The following is a 12,790-nucleotide window of genomic DNA, read 5'->3' as shown; positions in this document are numbered from 1 at the left end:
AAGCTTGATATTGAATTTGATGTATCTCTGCAATTTCAGATCATCCAGTTCTGAAATTGTGATTTGTAGTAGCCCTCTGTGTCCTCTTTCGAACGCCACCAGTCTGATCCAAGTTGGATTCTCCAAGGAAGAGTTATGCACAATCTCCCAAGATGACCTCATTCTAGACTAGTTCAGTAGAGCGAACTTGTACGACGTGCCACGAGTCACTGTTTCGACCTTTGGATCTGAAAAAGATATACAAGAAACTACAGTCCATCCTCTTTCTGTACCTTCTTACAAAATTTCAGTCCGATGCTCAGAGAGAAAGTTATGACGATTTTACCCAGGTCATCTGTTTGGAATGTAATTCAGGAGTTTGCAAAAAGACCAACTTCCTCAGATCATATCTCCGCAAATATAGCGCGAAAAGCTCTGAAATTCGGATCTGAGATTCAGCGTGATTTTTTCTCAAATGTTTTTTTTTCAGCTTCTGAAACATCGCAGAAAAAAAGTTATAGCGAAAATTCCACGATGACCTGTTTGGAGCAGCGAAACCCTAGAATCCAAAGCTCTGATACCAAATGTTATGAAACCAGCTCACAAAAAGATAGAAAAGATAGATCCACGCATTAGAATTCAGCCTCTTCGAGGGGGCAACCTCCTTTACATTACATAAATAAGCAATTCTTGGATGATACAAATGACAAAACCTCCTTTCTATATATAGGAGTCTAAGGAGTCACAATATAACCCAGCCGACCTAACAATAATAATATAAAGCCACAAAAATAACAATAGAGGGATTCTATGGGGCACAACAATAACAATATGGGGGAAATAGGGGCACAACAATATTAATAAGGATACAATAGTCTTACACAAAAATAAAAAATTCTTATTAAAAATAAATCATTTAACCCAATTGCAATCTATATATTTTATTTTATATTATAAATATTTTATTTTTTATTTTTTCCATTATAAATATTTATTTTATTTTTCATTTCCATTTTAGTGCTAGGTTCAAATAAAATATTCACAGATTACAACATCACATTGTAGCACTGCATTTTTCTCTGCCTTGTTGATATTTGCGTGGAAATTCCAAAAGAAGGAAGACCATCAACGTGATCTATGGATTTCATGGGATTCGAACCCCGATGGAGTTTGCATGGGAAACACCTTAGGAGAGCATCAACAATTAGATCTATGGATTTCATGGGATTTGAACCCCAATGGAGTTTGCATGGGAAACACCTTAGGAGAGCATCAATGATTAGATGGAGGAAGGGCAAGGTCATTGGGTGTGGAGATTTTGGCCATTTGTACATGGGTATGAATTTGGACTCTGGAGAGTTCTTCCTTTTTACTAAAGATGATTTTTGTTCTTATGGGTAAACAATTTCGAGGGTTTATATGATCAAAGCATAAATTTCATCTAGAGTTGAGGGTTTAATGATTATGATAATGCATATCTTGATTGCGGCCAACAATCCATGAAAAGACAATGCACAAGTAAGTAGTTTGCATGTCCTTATTGTAAAAAGGGTTTAATGATTATGATAGTTGATATCTTGATTGCCACCAACAATTCATCAAAATAAAATGGACAAGTAAGCATTTTTCATGTCCTTATTGTACATATCAGTTCACTCCTCCCTAACGTTTCTAGGGTCAGAATGCATGAAATTTTATTTTTTCTTTTCACCTTTTTTTTAGTGGTTGATTGTTTGTGTAATGGACTCTACCATGCCCAAATTCAAAGGGCTCGAGTGATGCAAACAAATTTTCTAGTAGGATGCAAATACTAGACCTTCCTCAAACTTTGTTACATGAAATTAAAATTTCTTGTAATCATGAACATAAAATCTTTTTTGTTTCATCCTTAGATTCTAATATCAATGCCTACAATTTTAAACCATGTTACTATATTTTAAGTAGAATATATTTAGATCCATTAAACCTTACAACTCTCTAAATCTTAGGTTAATTTCAGCTAAAAAGAAGGAACCTGAATGGCTTTTGCAATTTAGACTCAATGCTTACAGACAATGATTAAAAATGGAAGAACCCAAATGGTTTGATAACTTTTACCCACCCATCAATTTCCAAGACCTTTTGATCCAAACTTAAAAAAGAATGCAACAAATTACATATATACTCATACACACAAAGATGCAACAGAAAAACACTTCATTTCATTAATAGAAAATATTGAATTATGCTTACAAACAGAATGGAAATAAGATAGCTAGGGCGATGGTAGCTTATCTATGAGAAGAGATGTGGCAGCTACATGCCTCTGAACTGAGTTATAATGAGGCTCAAGGGCATTTTTATTATTGAACAATAAGAGAAAACCCTAAACAACCAAAACCCTAACCCGAGGAGATGTAACACCAAGAGTTTATGGGCCCTATTGGGGTTAGTTGGGCAGCCAACTTCCCGGGGTCGTAACTTGGTCAGATTATCTCTGTTTGACGCTTATGATACCTCGTTGGAAAGATCTCTCCAAGGAATACAAATACCGATGTGATTACCTCCATAATTGCTAGAGGAATTTCTCCAAAACAACGTCGTTTAGGGCCTCAAAACGGCTCCGGAATTTCAGGACCCGAAAAACTGCCAAAAGTAAAACTGAAAGAAACAATGGTGAGGGTCCAAGTGGAATAGGCGGGTGGCCACCAATATCCACCTGGATCAGTCCTCCCCCCTTAGGAGCAATGGTCCCCATTCCATTGAGTTCCTCCATGAGATGAGGAAAATTTTGCTGAACTTGTCCCTAGTGAGCCATTTGCCTTGGTGAAGGAGTTGGCCTACTTTGACAACTCGATATAGATCTATCCTCTGTTGCCGAGTTTTCTTAATCTATGTGTCCATGATCTGATCAGTACGCAGTCGGGGTTGAGATCTGGTTGTGTGTGTTTTCTGCAATGTCAGATGTGTCGAACAATGGTGGAAAGTATGGCTAAAGGCGATCTACATTGAACATTGGGTGTAGACCAAGGAACGATGGGATGCTAAACTTGAAAGAATTGTTGCCGATGACCTTGGTGATGGTGTATGGCCCGTATTGAAGCGGGCGAATCTTGCGGTGGGGTCTAGCAAGGTGCTCCTTCTGCAAATGTTGCCAAACTTTGTCGCCCACTTGGAATTTGTGCGGAACTTGATGTTGATCATGGCGCTGCTTGTACTTAGAATTGGATATATCCAATATATCATGGACCTATTGGCAGATGTGTTGAATGCGCTCAATGAAGTTGTTATCCCTTTTAGCTTAAGAATGCATGTGAGCTGAATCTACCTGAGTGGCTGCAAATGGTATGACCACATCAATGGGGCATAATGGTTGAAATACTAGCCCTACCTAAAAGGGGTTGTGTCCTGTTGAGCTATGGAGAGCTCTGTTGTAACTGTGTTGGACATAGGGGAGACTTTCATCCCATGTGCATGGATGTTTCGAGTTGTACATGTGTAGAATGTGTACGATCATCCTATTGACAACCTCTGTTTGGCCTTCAGTTTGGGGATGGAAAGTCGTGGACTTAGTGAGTTTTGTATCTAGCATTGACCAGAGACTTTACCAAAATGCACTTAAGAATCTTTTGTCGTTGATTTGAGATAATGGACCGTGGGATCCCAAAGTGTACCCACACTCATTCAAACAAGAGCTTAGCAGTGGCCTCTGTTGTGATACTCTTCTTGCAGGCCACCACGATGTCCATCTTAAAGAATCTATCGACGACCACGAAAACGCAACCGTTTTCGTGCTTAGTAGAAGGAAGGCCCGACATATAATCCATGGAGACAAATTCCCAAGGTTGACTAGGTATAGGTAGATGAGTATACAAGCCTTGCTTCTTGATGGTTGGCTTGGCAATGGCGTAGGCAGTGTAAGATCTAATGTACTTCCCAAGATCCTGATGAAGTTTCGGCCAATAAAAATACTTTTGCAATACCGCCATGGTTTTCTCTACTTTGAAATGTATAGCAACCTGACTATAGTGCACCTCCTAAATCATCTTGGCACACTCACTTGAAGGAACACATGTGTCCCAAGTGGCATAGCACTGCGTCCTGAAGGTGAAAATTTGGAACTTTCTTCCCTTCCAGGAGTGTTTGGTATATGCTGTCGAATTCTGGATTTCTATTGTAAAGATGCAGCCACCCCGATGTCTCGTGTCCACAGGAGTCGAGCACAGTGATTAGTGCCATGACCGATGGTCGGTTGAGGCAATCAATGACATTATTGGTGCTACCCTTATTATACTTAATGTTCAAATGGAACTGTTGCATATAGATGGACCATTACTGATGACGATCGTTCTACAACTTCCTTTGTGTCTGTATGAACTGTAGAGGACGGTGGTCTGTGTGGATGATCGTTTGCTTCTCTAGAATGTAATGCTTCCATTGACAACAGACTTGCACAATGGAATACATTTCTTTGTCTAAGTGGGATACTTTCGGACTGTGTCTGAAAGTGTCTCACTGTGGTAAGCCACTAGATTCCCATGTTGAGTAAGAACTGCACCAATAACATAGTGGAAGGCATCTGTCTCAATCTCAAATGGCTGTTGCAGGTTTGGTAATGTGAGAACTTGTGCAGAATAGAGGCTATTCTTCAAATCGTAGAATGTTCACTGCTGGGTTTCCGATCAAAAGAACTTAGCTTTCGCTCTGCCCTTGGTGACTTGACTTCAAGGCCAAGTGATATGAGAGAACCCCAACACGAACCTACGGTAGAAATTGGCAAGACCCAAAAAGTTGTGAAGCTCTATTAGAGTGGTTGGGGCTGGCCAATCGCGAATGACTTGTATCTTGGATGCGTCCACATGTACACCCTAATCATTAATGATGTACCCCATACATAGAACCTGGGTCAGGCTAAAGGTACATTTCTCCAAGTTAGCACACAACTTGTGTTGTCGAAGGGTTTGAAGGACCTATCGAATATGGTGGAGGCTCTCTTCCCAACTTTGGATGAAGATTAAGATGTCATCTAAATATACCATCACGAATACATTGGTGAAGGGGCGCAAGTTGTCATCCATCAGTCTCATGAAGGTTGCAAGGGCGTTCGTTAATTCGAACGACATGACCAACCATTCAAAATTCCCTACTTGGATTTGAAGGCAGTATTCCACACATTGGAGGGTTTGATAGGCACCTGGTGATAACCTGATTTCAAGTCAATCTTGCTGAAATATTTGGCTCCCTTGATCTAGTCCAGAAGGTCATCAATCTGTGGGATTGGGTACCTATTACAAACAGTGATCTTGTTCAGCGCCTGAGAGTCAATACAGAGCCTCCAGGTCCCATCCCTTTTCTATACCAATACAATCAGGCTCCCACGGGGTGATAAGCTTAGCCCAATGTGCCCTTTCTGTAGTAGTTCCTGAATCTGCTTCTTGATCTCATCATTCTCCAAAATAGAGCGTCAATAGATCAGTCCATTAGGTAGCAGCGCACCTAGGGTCAGATCGATGGAGTGCTTGACCTGATAGTGCAGAGGTACCCCTGTGGTTGAGGCGAAAATGTCATTGTACTCCTTCATGACCTTGTCCATCTATCATTGTTGTGTAGAGGAGAACTGCCTAGAAGTCGTGGTCACAACCTTCTTCTTGCCTTGGGGACGAATCAAAAGGAAAAATAATTTCCTAGTCTGGGAAATGATCTTACTGCATTGCTTTGCAGTGACCAAAGAGATGGTGGTAGGTGGGGCTACCTCTGGTATCCTGTATAACTTATTAGCCAAAGTAATAATCACAGAGCGAGGTATAGACTCATATACAACATGTCTCTTCCACAAGTATGGTTGTCCTAATAATACATCAGAAACTTCAAGAGGAGAAACATCACACAATACCTCATCTGTGAAGGGCTTGATGCTATAGGGAAGGTGACATTGTTGGCTGATGCGAAGATCTCGTCCTTGGTGAAGCCACCTGATGGTGTACGACTGTGGATGTGTTGTAGTCTTTAGGCCCAACCACTTCACGACTTCTGTTGAAATGAGGTTCTTTTGGCTCCCACTGTCAACAATGAACTGCAGTGGAGAACCCTTCACCCACATCTGTGAGTGGAAGAGGCATTCCCCCTCCTCTGGATCTTTAGGCTCAATTTTCTGGATCTTTGTGGTGGCCACAGTGGCACTAGGCTCCACATCAATGATCTGCTTCCCTTTGTCAGTCCCCTTATCAGGTTCTGATTTAGAGTTGGAACTTGCCTCTAATTCGGAAGCCTTTAGCTCGGTCACTGGTGACTGCTGGCTTGAAACTCACTTGTATTCTGAGTGGAGCTCTTATGGAATTCACACCATTTTACCGTATCCTTCTTCGTCTTCGTTGTGTTGTTCTATAATTGTGGCTTCGGCGGGTTTTCTTGGGTAGCCCACCTTGGCTTGGTCCCTTGTTCTGTGGTTTGGGGGTGCCTTTTCCTTGCTTTGGATTTGTAGATCCAAAGTCCTACCTGTTTTGTTTAAACTTCTACTCAATCTTTACAGCGTACCGGTACGTCATGCTAAGCGAGGAAATGTCTAGGAACTCCATCTCGTCATGTATGTACTTATGTAGATAGCCGCAGTACTTGAGAACCAAATGCTTCTCAGTATCCTTGATACCCAGCTTCGTGCGAAGGGTGTGGAAAGTATTTATGAACTCTGACACATCTTGGTCCCTTCCCTTCTGTAGCGTGGTTCACTTTATGTATCTATCTTCATAGCTATCGACAGGGTAATATTGTTCCTTGATGGCATCTCGGAAAGAATTCTAAGTGGGTGCAACTGAAAATAGTGATGGTTCACTCTCGTCCTTTTGTTCACGGTAGGTTTCCCACCAGTCCTTGACATGTGGGGCTACTTTGAGAAGTGAAAACGTAATCTTTTCCTAATTGGAAAAGTCATGAACTAAAAAATATCCTTCCAATAGATTTAACCATTTATCTATGACATCTCCATCTATGAGGCCTTTGAATATGGGAATATCGAAGTTAACTTGTACCTTAAAAGGAGTGGCACCTGTAGAGTGGATGTTGGATGAAGATGCATCGCCTATGGGTAGCCTTCGAAGGATCTGGCAAAGTTATCCATCATCGCGTCCCTCTGTTGCTTGAGGGCTTCTTCAAGAACCATTTTGAAAGGATCTCCTGCCCCCTCATCTTTATTTTCTTCCGCCACGGGAGGTTGTTGGGTTTGTGAGGCTGATCCTGCAATGGTTCAACTAGATCGAGCCCTAACTCCTTATACCCTGACCTCGTTGGGGACATGCAAAGAGAAACAAAGAAAGAATAGACCGCTCTAATACCATTGGTTCGAACTTAAACAGGTATGCAACAACTTACATATATACTCATAAACATAGATATGCAGCAGAAAAACACTTCATTTCATTAATAGAAAATATTGAACTATGCTTACAAACAGAATGGAAATAAGATAGCTCGGGCGATGGTAGCTTATCTCTAAGAAGAGATGTGGTAGCTACATGCCTCTGAACTGAGTTATAATGAGGCTCAAGGGCCTTTTTATTATTGAACAATAAGAGAAAACCCTCAACAACCAAAACCCTAACCCGAGGAGATGTAACACCAAGAGTTTATGGGCCTCGTTGGGGTTAGTGGGGTAGCCAACTTCCCAGGGTCGTAACTTGGTCATATTATCTCCGTTTGACATGTATGATACCTCATTTGAAAGATCTCTCCAAGGATTACAACTACCAACATGATTACTTATGAAATCATTGGATGAATGTTGACAAAAAAATGTCTTTTAGGGCCTCAAAACGGCTCCAGAAGTTCAAGACCCAAAAAACTGCCAAAAATAGTGAACTGTGCTACAATTAAGGAAACTAAAAAACTGAAAGCAACAATGGTGAGGGTCCAAGTGGAATAGTCAGGTGGCCACCAATATCCACCTGGATCACATTTTTTATTACTTTGAACCTAAACAGATGGAATAGAAGAAGAGGAGGATCCTAGATGAGGTGGACCCTGACATGCTTGATACTTTTCAAAAGTTGGGCATGCCCTTGACTAGAAGAAGAGATTAACTAACATTGTTTTAGATGTTGTTTTTGACAGTGTTTTCATTGCTACCATGCATAGGTAGACTATATAGGAATTTGAGGTTATCTTTTGTTCATTATAAGAGGTAATTCGAGATTATCTTGATCTAGTTAGGAAGTAGCTTGGTAGGTTTATTCCTCCTGCTGATAACTATTATGTTGCATTATATATATCTATATATATATATATATATATATATATATATATATATATATATATATATATATATATGATAACTCCTATTAAATCCCCAAGCACACTTTGTCACCCATGGAAATATCCACTTATTTCAAGATGAATGAGATGGAGACCAGGCAGTTTGAGAGGAATCTTATTGTTGTAGATGAGAGGAGCTATGTGAGGTGAGAGTAGTTACGTGAATATATTGAAGGATGCACTGCACCATTTTATGACACCAATCATCTCCATGCCACAATAGTGGATCTCTATTGCACCGAGGGAGAAATGATAAAGTATTCCACTGTAAAGAATTGGTATGTCGGGGACGAGGAATGCAGACATGGGATTTATAATTTTATTATGAAAAGAGGTTTGTGCGATGGAGACAAATCAAGGATTTCATGGACCTGAGTATCGACTAGTTCAATAATCACCTGGAAATACTCAAACATTGTTTTGAAAGGTGATGATGCAATTGGAGAGTTATATTATGTTGCCTTAAAAAATAACTATCAATAGGGGGGGACAAAGATGATCCATATAGGGAAGAATTTCAGGAGTAAGATTGTTTCTAAAATTATATCTATAGGTAAATCAAGGAACTACTACAGAGGATTAGTGCAGGTGCAAACAAATTCTCATAATGCAAGGAATTTTTCATAGTGTGATTCGATGTTCATCGATGACCAAGCAGCTACAAATACTTATTGTTACATTCAAGTACAATTTAAGTTTCATTCTAAAGTCTCTAATTTCATTTATTAATAGTCCTTCTTGTGTCCTTGTCTCTCTTAAATTAATTGTGGTACGATTGGAATGGGTTAAAAAATCAAGCATATCATTGAGTAAAATAGACACCCACATGTCACTACATTTCATTGTGCATACTCTTTGTTTTTCATACAATTAGAAGTGAACAATATGATGTGTGCACAACTAAAAATCCTAGCAGGCATGATGAATCCAACCTTAGCATGGAAATCGAAACGAAGAATCATAAAATATCAATAAATTTGTTTCATGGAGTAAAAAACACAATAAAATATTCTATGCCAACATTGTCTATTTAGTGAAAGATACTACTAGTATTTCATAATTTTCAGTGATGGTGGATGTCACGAAGATGCCATCAAGCAAATTTACTGACTTGAAGATAAGATGGTTAGTGCAACTATTTACTTTAAATAGGCTAAATTTAGGTAATTAAAACAAGTTTGAAAATCACTAGAAACACCACCCGCACATCATTTTATTTCCAGTTGTACAAGATAATATTGAATAAAATTATGAGCACTTCCATTTAAATTGATTGTCCATAAAATAACAAACAAGGTTGATGCTTTTAAAAGCTATATCCATCATTAAATATAGGATATGACAAGGATGGCTCATAATTTTAAAGGCTATATCCATCACCAACTATAAGGTAACAGTTACTGAGATGAGAAAATTTTTGTCTTGATATAACATGTAAATGTCATATTACTTATAACCCATGCATATTGTATCTTATTGGGCATATGTTAACTATATAACTTCAATCTGGGTAATTTTTTACATTGAAATTGTCAAATATGTAGAAGTTACATTACACTAGCTTAAATCCACACACAAATAAAATATTAGAAATATGGCAGGGGAATGAGTAAGCACTTTCACACTGGTTTAAAATTTCCTCTTTGTTGGTGAAGAACCAATTCAATTCTATTTTTGGTGGAGTATTAAGTTGTTAACCGAAGATAAAAAAATGTTAGTCTTAAGTTACATTTCACGTACCTATATCTACCCTAACATAACTATAATATTCCAACTCCATTTTTTTAATATAGAAGTTACATTTCATGTAGCTATAGAAGTTACATTTTACATAGCTATATCTACCGTGACATAACTATAATATTCCAACTCCATTTTTTCACACTTTTCAACATTTTAAAGATTTGTCTATTTTAGTGTGATTATGCAATTAAATAGTTGATATTGTTTAAGACATCTCCTATTTGCAACATTTTGAATTCTTAAGTGGGATCTTGGGTAGGTTTTTGTTACTACCATATATCATGTTTTAAGTAGATGGTGTTTTATAATTCACCCAAGAGACTTTAGGAGCAACCTTGAATTGCATGCTTGTTTCCATTATACATCTAATATTTGCAACCTTTTCCATGTGAAGAACCCAATAGCCCATGTTGAACATGAAGCAAGTACCTCAAAAATTGGGGAATATCAGTTATTCTATTTCCAAAAGGGGATAGATCTAGAGAAGGAAACGAAAACTATCATAAATGGATTTTGTCAGTTTGTATTTAAGGAAATCCCACTAGAATTTACTACTAAAGTAAATCAATTGATGAATTTTAAGCTTGAAGGTAGTGTTTAATAGGTGTTGCATGTTATCTCTATAACACTATATATCTACTTGATTCTAATTCCATGATATTGTGTCTCAATAACACTATTGTCTAGTGACGGGTGCCAGATGTAGATATCTTTCTCATGTCCTACAGGTAAATCGTATCATTATATTTCTATGAAATCTCGGAATGTGTTCAAAGTTTGTCTCAGATAAGGAAATATGTGTGTAAGATTTATTAACTACATGAAATTTTTTATTTGTTAGAGCCCGACTTATTAGGATTATGAAGAGTCCTCTTTCATGAAAATATTTATGAATTCTCTATTCTTGCTCAAAGAATTACATATTATCGAAAGGTGGAAAATAAATGAGATGCAAATGAATGGTTTCTGTTTTAAAATGTGTGGAGGGAGTATAAAATCATTTTTAGTTGTGTTCAAATATTTTGGAGCACCCACTAAAGTGCTTCATTTTCCTCCTAGTTAATTCCATTTGTACTATCCCAATGCTTCTAGAAGTTCGTCTCCAAAGTGATCTCTTAACTATCTTGGATGGAAATTGATTACTTGATTGGAACCCACAGATTACAATTTGATTAGGAGAAAAGGATGATAAAGCTTCATATTCTTCAATATATTCCACAAGTTAAAATCATATTGAATGATTTCCTTTCTGTTTAATTGATATGATAATCATTCAAGCATTTGTTAGTATTTTAAGACCTTTTTCAATGAACTTTTTTCTCTGAAAGTTATGTTCTCAATTAAAGAAATTAAAGAAAAGGTGAAAATGATGCAATGGAATGATTTTCTATTTTAGTGCCTAAGAATGCCTTGCTAATGTGAAGGGCTTGGTATTTTCTTGACTCAAGATTAGTCGCATTTGACTTCCTAGCATTTTAATTTCATTTTTTTGTGTGTTTATATTGCTTTCCTTGAAGTTGGTGATCTATTGTGTAATACGAAGAATTAACTACTAATCACTCTCAAAGGTGATATTGATGGATGACTAATTTTAAATGTCCCTACTTGACACTTTAGTATTACATGATCATGCAAATAAATTATTAATCAATATTAAAGGGAAGATGATTAACGTGCAATGTTTCTTGGCTTGTCATATAATTACTACATTCCCCCCCCGCCACCCGCAATAACATATTTGAGGCTACTTTTTGGTTGTTACTTGTGGAGCTTCCCTTTGGCTCAAAAAAACATCTAGGATAAATCTCCATTGCACTGGCATTGTACATCATCAAAAAGGAATTCACCAAAAGAAGTAGAGGATATGGGATCAATTGGTACAATGAAAGGATAATCATTAGAGTAACATCGAGGCACCATAATTTCTTGTGTATTTAGATTCATTCGAAATTAACTAGTCACAAAAAGTACATTTTTCCCTGAATATTTTCATGTATACAAAAATACTAAAAATGCAATTTTAGACTAATTATTCAAACTAATAATGATATGATAGTCATAATTTATAATTAAATAGTATAATATGATTAATATTATAGGACACAACTATAGGGTCTGATTGTGAGGGTAATTGTGACAATATATGTACACTTCTCATTGTATTAGAAAATCATCTCTCAGAGTGTGATATCCATCCAACGAAATGTACTCCTAGAGGCCATTGTGGGTTTGAAATTTTTTCTTTCAGTGGACAAATGGTGATATATTTTCTTAGGCCTTAGTGTTCTGCTTCCCTAAGTTTTTAACACTGCTCACAACTAGCACCTTCATTCAACCTAGTTAGGTACTCATATTGGAAAGTTGAACCATTTTGTCTCTACAATCCAATATGACGTTGGATCAATCTCATGATCCTAAAAGCATAGGTCATAATAGAGAGAAACTTTTATTGTGGGAAAAAGAATATCCAAATTTAAGAAACATGACTCTTTTAGAATAAGCAATAAGGATATTTTTTACACTCATCTTTTTTTTTCCATTTATTTCACAAGTTACCTATTGCCTGATATTTTTAACATGTAGCTTAGTTGGTATGATTGTGCATAAGGTTTTTTGAAGGTTGAATACTAAGTTCCTAAGGTGTTATTTTCTATGGTGACATTTTTTTGCTTTGTTTATATAGGTCATCTAGCCACTTAGTGGCCACTATCGAATGCTGAGGTATATGTTGTATAAATCTTTTATAGTCTACTTTATTTTATATTCAAGTATTTATCATCTTTCA

At 37.4% G+C, this 12,790-nt stretch overlaps 1 pseudogene; it reads left to right on the top strand.

Moving 5' to 3' along the window:
• LOC149238600 (iron-sulfur cluster assembly SufBD family protein ycf24-like) overlaps nt 1-10,606 on the top strand; it is a 56,157-nt pseudogene extending 45,551 nt beyond the window's left edge.
• The last annotated feature ends 2,184 nt before the right edge of the window (nt 10,607-12,790 follow it).

Source organism: Pinus tabuliformis, chromosome 8 (assembly GCF_031772625.1).
Source record: "Pinus tabuliformis cultivar Carrire ecotype Pingquan chromosome 8, CPIR1, whole genome shotgun sequence".
Classification (NCBI taxonomy): Eukaryota; Viridiplantae; Streptophyta; class Pinopsida; order Pinales; family Pinaceae; genus Pinus; species Pinus tabuliformis.
The sequence above is the reverse complement of the archived record's forward strand: the minus strand, read 5'-3'. Positions and strand labels throughout refer to the sequence as shown.